Source organism: Ambystoma mexicanum, chromosome 5p (genome assembly GCF_040938575.1).
Source record: "Ambystoma mexicanum isolate Mex_15411 chromosome 5p, UKY_AmexF1_1, whole genome shotgun sequence".
NCBI lineage: Eukaryota > Metazoa > Chordata > Amphibia > Caudata > Ambystomatidae > Ambystoma > Ambystoma mexicanum.
Window position 1 is genome coordinate 773,364,162 of NC_090930.1, and position 12,489 is coordinate 773,376,650.

The window sequence follows — 12,489 nt, forward strand, 5'->3', positions numbered from 1 at the left end:
GAAGCGTGCCTCTAATTACAACATGACTCTGGTGACTGGCAGTGGGCCAGCACCTGAGAAGGATGACCTCACTCCGCAAGAGTCAGTCATTGTGGAGTTCATACCGGTAGAATTGGTCGAAAGAGTGGGAGAGATGCAGGACTTTGATGCCCTATCCAGTGAGTTTTGTTGCGTGTTAGTCGAGACCATGTGTGTTTTACTTGTGTGATGTGTTGTGCATGACTGCCAATACATGTCATGTGTACATGGTTGTCATGTGCACGTCATGAAATGCTTCACTGATGAGTGCATGCTGTGCAGGATGGTGGACATGTAGAGCAGATGGGGACTGTCCTCATCACCGCACTTGCACCGTACTCACATGCTAGTCACCCGGATGCCCCTCCAGTCCATGTTCCAGCTCACTGGCCCTTCTGCATGTAGCCAGGAGTGTCTTTCCTCTCAGCACTGGGACTATGTCATTGCATGACTGACGTGCATGTGTCCTCTGCCTGCATGCGGGTACTCCATGTAGGCATGCCCATTTGCCCCTCCACCCCCCGCCCCAATTTCACCATTGCACTGGTGTGCATCATTTTGGCGTTCTGCAATGTCCTGTTCAAGGCTCCTGTGTCCATGCTAACTTCAATCAGCCAACCTGTCAGACACATGCAGTGGGGTACATGCTCAGTCCTTCATGCAGGGTGTCTCACTTGGACTGTGCAGATGGCAGATGCTCCGCAGGGACATGAGTGCCCATTCATGCTCCATGTGCATTCCATGCATGCCCCTATGTGTCCTTGACTGGATGATCATTGTAGTACGTGTCCAGGATGACATACCTTTTATGGCATTTCATCATCCATCCCATGCCTACTCTGGCTCAGTCCTGCATCACACACATGTTTAGGGTGTCACAGTCTGTGTGGGCACAGGCCTTCCCCTGTTTCAGGCCCACTGACTCTGTCCAACTGGTGTAGTGGCTTCTGCACACATGGGTGTACTACTGAGGGTTCATCATGTGTCCTGCTTACTGTCCCATCATCATCTGCTGTGTTGTCAATTGACTCAGATCATGCAATTGATGCTAGTCAACACTGTCTGCCAATATAAAGGTCTCTGGTCACCCTTTTGCTACCATGCAAGGCATCCCTGCATTTTCACTTAGGTGGGTGGGGGGTTTGCTTGCAGCCATGCAACCCTTTGCATGCACATTGCACATGATGCCTGAACTTGCCCTTGCACTGGCTTAACATTTTTTGATACACATCATGATGTACTATTTCATGTAGATAGTGGGTAATGTACACATGTTCTGCACTGCATCAACCCACTTATGAGACGTGTAACACCGTTCTACATGCCTACTCACTGATGCAATGTCAAAGTGACCTGGCATACATGGCAGGTTCTCATTTGTGTGTGACATGTCTGCTTCATGTGTTGGCTGTCTGTGTGATGTATATGTGTGTGTGTGTTATGTGCTTCTGACATGTGTACTAATGTATTTTTTTCTCCACTTTTCAGATGATGACGCAATGGAGCCAGAGGATGGAGTTGTGATGCCAGGCACAGGGTTGTTATCACAACAGCAACCAGGCACAAGTTGGGGTCATGGGGTGGTAGGCCACGAGAACCCACATGTGCTACAGCCCATCTTGTCTTTGGCTGGCAATGAGTCCAGCCCAGATAACCACTCTGACGTCCATGTCGAATTGGATGTGCATCAGGTCCATTCGTCAAGGGTGAGTGATTCTGATGTGGAAGCTCCTCTGTCTGCGACACCTGCACTGAGGGGCCAGACGGTGGTGGGACCTCCGCCTGTGGTGGATCGGGATGCAGGGTCACCCTTCACACCAGTCGCTGATGTGCCTGGGGCATCACGTCGACGGGGGCATGTAGTCCTGCTGCCGCGGTCGGTGCAAACCCAACAAGGACGGCTGGTCCTTGGGCCCCGCAGGTGTCAAGCCCAGCAACGCGGTGGCAGCGTGCCACTGAGATATACTGAGTGGGAGAAAGACATGGCTGCCAATTCAGAATGGCAGGGGGCAGCAATTGATAACATCGCTGTGAGCATGGAACGGGTGGGCCAATTTGTGCTCCCCCTCTTAAGCAGGTGCTTCTCCAGCAGCAGGCGGCACAGTCCACGGCCCGCTCACTCAGGCTGGGCATGGTGGCTTCAGACAGGGCACGCCAGGCTGAAATGGTGTCTTTGAGTCGAGCAATTGCTGCTCACGCAGAGGCACACCTGGAGGCCATGAGGGCTGAGTATGCTTCCCTCAGATCCACTCTGGGTGTGCTCTTGATGACCCAGAGGGAGCGGGCAGAGGAGAGGTTTACGCAGCTTGAGCGTACCATCTCGGCGAGCTAGGTGCTTGCCGTGAGGTACATCATTTGTCCAGCAAGACCACGCAGGAAGAACTCTGTGTTACACGTGTTACCTTGCAAGAGGAAGCACGCGTATCACGGGAGGTTCTGCATGCTGACCTACTTGTCATCGCCGCACAGAACCAGGCTCACCCATTCGGGAGACTTGCTGCCGACGAGGGGCAAGCTGTGCCTACGCGTGGTCAGGCTCCTGTGCCACATCCTCCTTTTCAGGAAGAGGCAGACTCAGACGACGAGATATCTCCCACACAGGTCGTGGTGTACAGGCGTTGAGCCCATGAAGGTTTTTTTTGTCTCAACATCATCGCATGTGGGTGTTGAGGTGCACCCTGTACCTCCCCCCTCCTGGGTGCCCCCTCGGGTCATATGTGGCCATTTTTGATTTTTGATTTTAGTTTAGTTAGTTAATATTGTTTTTGATAGTTAGTTTAATTAGGTTGTATAGGTTTTTCATAGTTAGTTTAATTAGTTAATATAGTTTAATATTGTTTGTCTATTGTGCATTCATGTGACGTGAGGTGCTTTGTGGCTTTTGAAAGCATCCTCTATCTGTTCCAGCTGGGCCCTTCAAGCTTGTCTCGTGTATGTTTTTGCAGCTTGGTGTCCTGACTCACATAGGCCACTCCTGCTTCCCTTATCCAAGGGCTCGCTAGGATGGTTCGGTGTAACAAAAATATACACAAGGGCTTCGGACTTTCCTCATAACTGTGGCCTGTCTGCTGCTGTACTACTTGTGTTGACTAGTGGGGATTGGTTGCGTTTTATCCACGCCATGCCTGTAATAAATTTGGGTGAGTACGTGATTGATATCTCCATTAATTGATGTGGATTGTGATGTATGTTCTTTTCTTGCCTGTATATGTGTTTGATGCACTTCATGCTGTAGACAGTAGCCCGCACACTTTGCCTGTCAAAGTCACACTGATGGTGGGTGGAGTTTGGATGTAGGATCTGTAACCTGGCCCAGTGAAAACCAGCATGAAGACACAAACACAGGGAATTTTCCAGCATTATTAATATCTTGTATGCCCTTTCTGCAGGACAATGAGCCTCCACACTACCTTTGCCAGCAGACACAGGGACGAGTAATCCAGAAATCTGGCCATGTTCGGTGGAGCAGACGTGCGCATGTGTGTGCAAGCAAAAGCACAGGGCTTGTGCTAAGATGTCCAACAGAAGCAGACTTTTTTCCAGGAGCTTCAAGCAAGATGAGCAGCACAAGGGGCCACACCGCAGCCAACCTTCCACCAGGCCACTTGCACATGCATGCTAAGTAGCACCAGTGCAGGGGAGCATTGCCAGGCATTGTTGGAGAAGTGCACAGTACAGGTAACATGCATTGAGGGCCAAATGCCAAGTACCTTTACAAGTTTTCAGGGGCACACGCAGGGGCCATCGAACATATCCTCGAGTTCTCTCTGCTCCATTGAAGCACAGTTATTAGGGCAGTAGCGTTCCTAGCCAGTAACTGATAAAGCGCACAGGGACACCCAGCGAGGCACAGACTTGTGTGCAGTGCATATAATTTGCATGTGCAAATTGCCACGTGCACTACCTATTAAAATCCGCCGCTGCCAGAACACCACTTGTGCTGAAGTTGCACCTCGCTATACGCGTGTAGTAGCTCACCCAGGGACCATTGTATCATGTGTGATTCTTGACGCATTGGTCTTCCATTTCCCGCGCGCCCACATGCACCTTCCTTACTGCATTGGCCCTCCTCCTACCCCACCTGCAAGGCTAAGAACCTCGGGGTCATCTTTGACTCCACTCTTTCCTTCTCCACCCACATCTCTGAGGTCTCTAAAAAGTCAAATTTCTGACTGCACCTCCTCAGAGGTACTCTGCCTTTCCTCTCCTTCCCCCAGAAGCTCATGGTATCTCAAGCTCTGGTTCTCTCTAGCTTGGACTATTGTAACAGCCTCTATCTAAATCTACCTGCCTCTACTCTCCGCCCTCTGCAACTAATCCAGAACAGGACTGTCATGATCTCTGCTTCCAAAAGGTCAGGGTTTTCCCAACTCCCTTGGAAGCAGATCCATAACCCAGGTTCCGAGTGCCAACCAGTCCCAATTGGGACCTTTTGGACCCAGTCCTGGCGCCAGTGGCACCAGGCTCATAAATATGCCCAGTCCCAGCGCTGGAAGCGCCGGGCTCATAATGCTTGGGTGGACTTACCTTCAGCAGACCATGCTGCTTACTTGCCTGCCAGTTGAGCCTCTGATCCTCTTCTGTTTGGAACTACTTTTCCTGTTGGGTGGGGCTGGAGCCACTCCCTAGATTCAGAACACTGGAACTCTTCTGGAAGGCAGGAACTCTTTTCTTACCAGGAACTCTTTTCTTACTTAGGCGTGGCTGTGGAAGGAGGGACCTAAGCACTACAGGAGGCTATTTAAACCACACCCGGTGGATGAATCTTGCTTTGCGTTATTCTGCAACCTCTGCAGCAGAACGCTCATCGTGTCTTCTGCATCCGGTCCTGGGCCTAAGGAAAAAGGCTTACCATCCTGAATCCAGTCTTCAGCAACACCTATAAAGACAAGAAAGAACAGGTTAGCATTCCGGCATCTGAAAGGCAAAGGCTTACCTACTCTTCGTACGCTCCGGAGGCCTTCGGCGCTGCATCCCGCATCTGAAAGACAAAACAAGGTGCGTTTAAAGACATTGGGGAACGTTAATACTCACGTGCCATTACTCCTTTCCACATCTAATCCAGTGGGTATTCCGGCACCCTGCAGCCGCTCCGAACTCGTACCTGCAAAATAAAAAGACAGTTAGAGCGCATAGTGAAGCAGGCAACAAGCGCTTACTTACGTGCTTCCAGGCGCTTCTATTCATCACACGGGCTCCATCTTCAACTCACTTCAGCCCGTCATCCGCCATCGCCGGAACCCTGCAAAACAAGAGACATTTGAATGACTCGAAACTTACCGTTCGTGCAGTAAACGACGGACAGCAGTCCTCTGAAGTCAAGAGGCCTGCGCTACCTATCCAGTGAAGAAACTGGTTACAGCACCCTGCCCCGAGGCAGATGGAGAGCTCGGCATTCACTTACCTAAGGTGAGAGCGTTAACCTTTGGGGGTCTACAGGAGAGGAGAAGAGGAAAGAGATAGGGACACCCCAATAACCCCAGTTCATTAACCCCATATTTTCTATCTGCAGACATCTTACTCTACACGTCAGGCATACAGTGCACAGAGGTCCAGCCCAAAGAGCCAACCGGGTGCTACACATCACCTTTGAAGATACGGTAGTCGCCCAGTCAAGACCGACGCCTCTGCGAGAATCAGGTGAGCGTTACAGAACGCAAAGCCTACCGCAAAACTCTCGCCCAGGCGCTATGGAAACCTCGGATACTGACCCCCTAGCCCGGTTACTTGGGGAACTAAGGGCAGAAGTGCATGCAGCTCGTCAGGAAACGAATGCTCTAAGAAGGGAACTAATTATTTCCAAGGAGAGAACAGACAATCTTGCTAGACAAGTGCTACAGTCACAAGCCGGACAGACCCCGTTACCCGCATCAGGGGCAAATCTTCCTTCAACATCCTCTATGAATCCAGTGCAGATCAACCTACCTGGGAATGTAGCTCTGGCTCCGCCCGAACGATTTTCTGGTGACCCAAAGAGGTTTGGAGTATTTATCAATCAGTGCCGGTTGCACTTCTTATGCCGGCCAGCAGCCTTTCCAACTGATCAAGCAAAAGTAGCTTTTGTACTTTCGTACCTTAGTGGCAATGCGGCAGACTGGTCGATCCCTCTAGTTAATCAAGATGATCCGGTTCTCCATGATTTTCAAGCCTTTCAGCTTAGTATGGAAAAACTGTTTGCAAGACATTCACAGGGGCAGGCCTTGGACAATGAGCTTCTTTCGTTGCGACAGGGTAATCAAGACCTTTTGGCTTATATTGCATCTTTCAATAGACTAATAGTGGAAACTCAATGGCCTGAGGACAAAAGGATTACGCTGTTTTATAGAGGTCTACGTGGAGAGCTCAAAGACGTTTTAGCCCAAGTAGTGAATCCCCCACAAGACTGTTCGGATTATATAAACTTGGTCGTTCAAATAGATCACAGGCTGCAGAACAGGAAGGCCGATCGTTCCAAGTTTGATGCTCGAGTATTTTCCAAACCGCCAACTCCTTCCAAAGGAGTAGACTCCGGGGAACCCATGCAAATAGGGGGTCTGAAAGGTCCTCTTACACAAAGGGAGCGGGAAAGGAGGAAACAGTTGCAATTATGCCTATATTGCGGAAACTCAGGGCACTTTCTTCGAGACTGTCCGGTGAAACCTGCCAAGAAGACAGTAGGAGCTGCAGTTACCAAAGTTACAAACTCTGAGCAGGGAAACGACCTCGCCCGACAAGAATAGAGGTCCTCTTGCCGAGCGTGAAAACCAGTTCCGTGACCTCGCATTTCGTGATACCTATGGTCCTCATTAGCCCTGATAATCCGGATCGATTACATGCAATTGAAGCTTACGTCGACAGCGGTGCCATCGGCAATTATGTGGATCATGAAATGGTTTTGAGGATGAATCTAACTCTTTGTCCCAAGGCTGTAAAGGACGTCATTACTACGGTGGATGGTACGGAGATAGCCTCCCGGCCAGTAACGCATACCACTCAAGAGGTGACGCTAGTAAGTCAAGATGGACACCATGAGAAGATCGTGTTCGATGTGATCAAGGCCCCTCAGTTTCAGAATATTCTAGGAATACCTTGGTTAGAGAAACACAATCCTCTGATCGATTGGCGAGCAAGAACGGTCCAGTTTCCAGAATGTGTCTCTACTTGTCACCCTCCACCTGGTGTTGCACTGGCCGCAATTTCTTCAGAGACTCCCCAGTTACCTCCCGAATACCTAGAATACCAAGATGTTTTCCGGAAGGATCAGGCTAACTCTCTACCTCCTCATAGGTCTTATGACTGCCAGATAGACCTGATACCTGGATCTACTCCTCCTTGTAGTAGAATTTATGCCCTCACCGAGCCTGAGAACCTTCACCTTCGACAATACCTGGATCAATACCTGGCAAATGGGTTTATTCGTCCTTCCAAGTCCCCTGCTTCTTCAGCTTTGTTCTTCGTTCCAAAAAAGGAAGGAGACCTTAGAACTTGTATCGATTATCGCTCCCTGAACCAGATCACCGTTAAGAATAGATATCCGTTACCTTTGATCCCTGAACTCCTGGACCAAGTCAGAAAAGCATGCATATATACAAAGCTGGATCTTAGAGGAGCTTACCACTTGGTACGAGTAAAAGAGGGCGATGAATGGAAGACGGCCTTCCGCACCAAGTATGGGCTATTTGAATATCAGGTCATGCCCTTCGGACTTTGCAATGCCCCGGCCGCCTTTCAATATTTTATGAACGATGTCCTCAGAGAGCTCATAGATGTATGTGTTGTTGTTTACATTGACGACATCCTCGTTTATTCTTCATCGGAATCTGAACATCGGAAACACGTGAAAATGGTCCTCGAAAGATTGCGTCAACACAAACTTTTCGCTAAGTTGGAAAAATGTGTTTTCAACGCGACTGAAGTTGAATTCTTGGGATTCATATTATCACCTGGCGGAGTGCGTATGGATTCAAAGAAGGTCGATGCAGTTCTCAAATGGCCATCACCATCCTCCGTAAAAGGTGTGCAAAGCATGTAAGGCTTCGCTAACTTTTACCGCAGGTTTATCCCCGAATACTCTCGAATAGTCCAGCCCATCACTGCCTTGTTAAAGAAAAACAAACGTTTTGAATGGTCTACCGAGGCGGAACAAGCTTTCCAGGATTTGAAGACTAAATTTATCTCTGCACCAATCTTAAAACACCCTCGCCCCGAACTCCCCTACATCGTGGAAACTGATGCTTCAAGCCTTGCCATGGGGGCAGTTCTATCACAAAAGGACCCGGTAACCAATCAGTTGCATCCCGTGGCATTTTGGTCCCGCAAATTCTCGCCTCCTGAAATCAATTACACGATTACTGACAAGGAACTTCTGGCTATCAAGTCTGCCTTTAAGGCTTGGCGGCATTATCTGCTGGGGGCCCGACACACCGTTACTGTGATTACGGATCACCGAAACCTGCAATATTTGAAGACCGCAAAAGCCCAATCCTCTAGACAACTCCGTTGGGCATTATTCTTTGCCGAGTTTGACTTCATAATTACCTATCGACCTGGTACAAAGAACGGTAAAGCCGATGCCCTTTCTCGGATGGGAGTGGAAGAACACTTGGTCAACCCTAAACCTGTACCAATCATTCCCGAACAAAGAATTCTGGGTGTAATCGCCACAGAATCCATAGAGGAAGTTAAGGATAAAGCCAGGCAACTTGTAACTCCAGCAGACATACAGAATTGGCATCTGCAGGGAAAGGACTTTGCAGTAAAGGACAACTTATTGTATTTCCAAGAACGATTATACCTACCCAGCACAGATTTACAGAAAAAAGTAATCTCTTGTTATCACGACTCTTTAATGGAAGGTCATCCCGGTATAGCCAAGACCTCAGAAAAGATCAAGCGCTACTTCTGGTGGCCGTCTTGGAAAAAAGATATCAGAGACTTTATAATGTCCTGTGGAGTATGCGCCCAAAACAAGAGTCAAAAGGAAAGACCAGCAGGCCTCTTACGCCCTATTGACATCCCACCTCGCCCTTGGCATACGCTTTCTATGGACTTCATCACCGATCTACCTCCATGCTCCGGATACAATACGATTCTAGTAATCGTGGACTTATTCTCCAAGATGGCGCATTTCATTCCGCTCAAAGGCTTGCCAACAGCAGCAACTCTGGCCCGAGAATTTCTCGAAAACATCGTCCGACTGCACGGTTTTCCTTCGGTTCTAATTTCGGATCGAGGTAGTCAATTTATTTCTCATTTTTGGCGAAGTTGCTGTCGGTCGGCTCAAATTGATGTGAGACTATCGACCAGTCACCACCCTCAGACCGACGGACAAACCGAGAGGACCAATCAAACTCTGGAACAGTATTTACGCTGCATGCTGCAACAAACTGAAAAAACTTGGAAAGATATCCTTTGGATTGCCGAGTATGCCTACAATAACTCTGTCCATTCGGGAACTGGGAAAACCCCGTTTTTTCTTTTGTACGGCAGTCACCCTCGAACCTCGGAGTTGGATCCCCTCCAAGATCTTGAAACACCAGCAGTAGACTACCTGCATTCTACAATCACCCAAGCCTTTAAGGAAGCTGTTTCTCACCTTCAAAGGGCTAAAGAACAATACAAGAAAGGAGCAGATTAACATCGGAAGGAAGCCCCTCACTATCAAGTAGGGGATCAAGTCTGGTTATCCACCAAATATCTATCTCTAAAAGGGCCACGCACATTCAACCCAAGATACCTTGGTCCCTATTCCATCACTACCATAGTAAACCCAGTAGCGGTCAAGTTGGACTTGCCCCCGCACATGAAGATACATCCGGTCTTCCACGTCTCTCTATTAAAACCCGTGCAACCTCAAACCCGACTAACCAAATCTCCAAAACCTATCCTAGTGGATGGAGAACTCGAGTTTGAAGTCAAAAGCATTCTGTACTCCAAGATCTCCAAATCTAAACTATTCTACCTAATTGACTGGAAAGGCTACGGCCCCCAAGAGAGATCCTGGGAACCTGCTGAATATGTCCACGCTCCTCGCCTAATCAAAAGATTTCACCGAACATTTCCTGACAAGCCAAAACCCCCGGAGAAGCCCGGTTTGGGAGGGGCCTTGAGGGGGGGTACTGTCATGATCTCTGCTTCCAAAAGGTCAGGGTTTTCCCAACTCCCTTGGAAGCAGATCCATAACCCAGGTTCCGAGTGCCAACCAGTCCCAATTGGGACCTTTTGGACCCAGTCCTGGCGCCAGTGGCACCAGGCTCATAAATATGCCCAGTCCCAGCGCTGGAAGCGCCGGGCTCATAATGCTTGGGTGGACTTACCTTCAGCAGACCATGCTGCTTACTTGCCTGCCAGTTGAGCCTCTGATCCTCTTCTGTTTGGAACTACTTTTCCTGTTGGGTGGGGCTGGAGCCACTCCCTAGATTCAGAACACTGGAACTCTTCTGGAAGGCAGGAACTCTTTTCTTACCAGGAACTCTTTTCTTACTTAGGCGTCGCTGTGGAAGGAGGGACCTAAGCACTACAGGAGGCTATTTAAACCACACCCGGTGGATGAATCTTGCTTTGCGTTATTCTGCAACCTCTGCAGCAGAACGCTCATCGTGTCTTCTGCATCCGGTCCTGGGCCTAAGGAAAAAGGCTTACCATCCTGAATCCAGTCTTCAGCAACACCTATAAAGACAAGAAAGAACAGGTTAGCATTCCGGCATCTGAAAGGCAAAGGCTTACCTACTCTTCGTACGCTCCGGAGGCCTTCGGCGCTGCATCCCGCATCTGAAAGACAAAACAAGGTGCGTTTAAAGACATTGGGGAACTTTAATACTCACGTGCCATTACTCCTTTCCACATCTAATCCAGTGGGTATTCCGGCACCCTGCAGCCGCTCCGAACTCGTACCTGCAAAATAAAAAGACAGTTAGAGCGCATAGTGAAGCAGGCAACAAGCGCTTACTTACGTGCTTCCAGGCGCTTCTATTCATCACACGGGCTCCATCTTCAACTCACTTCAGCCCGTCATCCGCCATCGCCGGAACCCTGCAAAACAAGAGACATTTGAATGACTCGAAACTTACCGTTCGTGCAGTAAACAACGGACAGCAGTCCTCTGAAGTCAAGAGGCCTGCGCTACCTATCCAGTGAAGAAACTGGTTACAGCACCCTGCCCCGAGGCAGATGGAGAGCTCGGCATTCACTTACCTAAGGTGAGAGCGTTAACCTTTGGGGGTCTACAGGAGAGGAGAAGAGGAAAGAGATAGGGACACCCCAATAACCCCAGTTCATTAACCCCATATTTTCTATCTGCAGACATCTTACTCTACACGTCAGGCATACAGTGCACAGAGGTCCAGCCCAAAGAGCCAACCGGGTGCTACACATCACCTTTGAAGATACGGTAGTCGCCCAGTCAAGACCGGCGCCTCTGCTAGAATCAGGTGAGCGTTACAAGGACTGCGAGACTTGTCCTTGGCCTCAAGCCCTGGGATCGTATCTCTCCAGCTCTGAAATCTCTCCACTGGCTCCCAGTTGATGCAAGGATTGAATTCAAAACCCTCTGCATTGTCCACAAGGTTTTCTGGGGCCTGGGTCCAAAATACCTTCAGCTATTCCTCCGCAAATATCTCCCCTCTCGAGCTCTTCGCTCCTCTATCTCCAACTCACTCAGGGTCAGTCATTTTTCTAAGAAATGAGCTGGGGGTAGATCTCTGTCTTCGGCTGGGGCCTCCCTCTTTTCTTCTGCCTTCCCTCCCCCTCTCCCCTGCTGATCTGTTCTCTCTTGGCACCGTGCACCTGGTCACCCTCTGTCTTTTGGGCCAAGGTACCTGCTCATCCTGCCACCCTCACGCACTGCCTCCAGGCCACCCCTTGCACTGTGGTCTGTATCTGTACCCATACAGCCCCCCTTTTTCTTCCTGCACTTATCAGACCTACCCTGTCTGCTGCCTTAAACCTAGCACCTGCAAATTGCTGGCTGCATTACCACTGTCGTTGCCTTTATTATTTATTTATTGTTATTTATCTGTATCTCCTGTGCTTCGCACTTTCCCCCCTTCCATGCACTTTTCCCCTCCCCCCTCTCCCATGCACTTGCATGTTCTCAATGTCACTGGGCCTAGTAAGATCGCTGTTTTGTTCTCCCTTGTTCCCCTCCCTTGCCTTGTCGCGCTCTGAAACACTTGTGTACGAGCACGATAGAAATAAAATATCAATCAATCAATCAATCATATGAACCATCAGGGGGGCAAGCTAACGTATGGGTACAAAGCAGCAGACAAGACTGTTTGTTTGTTGAGAAGTCACTTACTTTGGGGCACGGATGGTGTTGTGTGTGTGTTGTAAACACACATTCAGAATAGTAACCCACCTCTCTTTGCAGCATTGAACTGCTCCTGTTACCGGACCTGAGAGTGCGCAGGCAGGAGGCCAGAACTCACACCAGAGATAAGTCTCTCTTCGGCTTACATTTGACTCATTTGGTACAATGTGCATGATGAACAT